Genomic DNA, 267 nt, shown 5'->3' with positions numbered 1-267 from the left:
TTAAATACATTATGTCTTCATCACTTATTTTGACTTTCCCTGGCCTTTAATCGCACAGATGTAAAGAACCATATCTTAACTTTTTTGTAACGCAACAAAATTATCACATTCAGAATCAGATCATTCTAAATTGGGGAAAAGTATATACAAATATATTACATTGTCATCCATTTCACCTTTCCTCGCCTGTATTTTTTCCTCTTTCTAAGTAGAAAAATCTGCTTAAGTATTTTTTCTCGTCACCCATTATGACCTTTACTCACCTGC

The 267-nt window shown here is 32.2% G+C and overlaps 1 pseudogene; it reads right to left on the bottom strand.

Moving 5' to 3' along the window:
- Positions 1–267, bottom strand: part of LOC119594575 — a 14,936-nt pseudogene that overhangs the window by 4,290 nt on the left and 10,379 nt on the right.

The sequence above is a fragment of the Penaeus monodon genome, chromosome 34 (genome assembly GCF_015228065.2).
Source record: "Penaeus monodon isolate SGIC_2016 chromosome 34, NSTDA_Pmon_1, whole genome shotgun sequence".
NCBI classification, from domain to species: domain Eukaryota; kingdom Metazoa; phylum Arthropoda; class Malacostraca; order Decapoda; family Penaeidae; genus Penaeus; species Penaeus monodon.
This window is presented reverse-complemented; position numbering and strand designations above follow the sequence as displayed.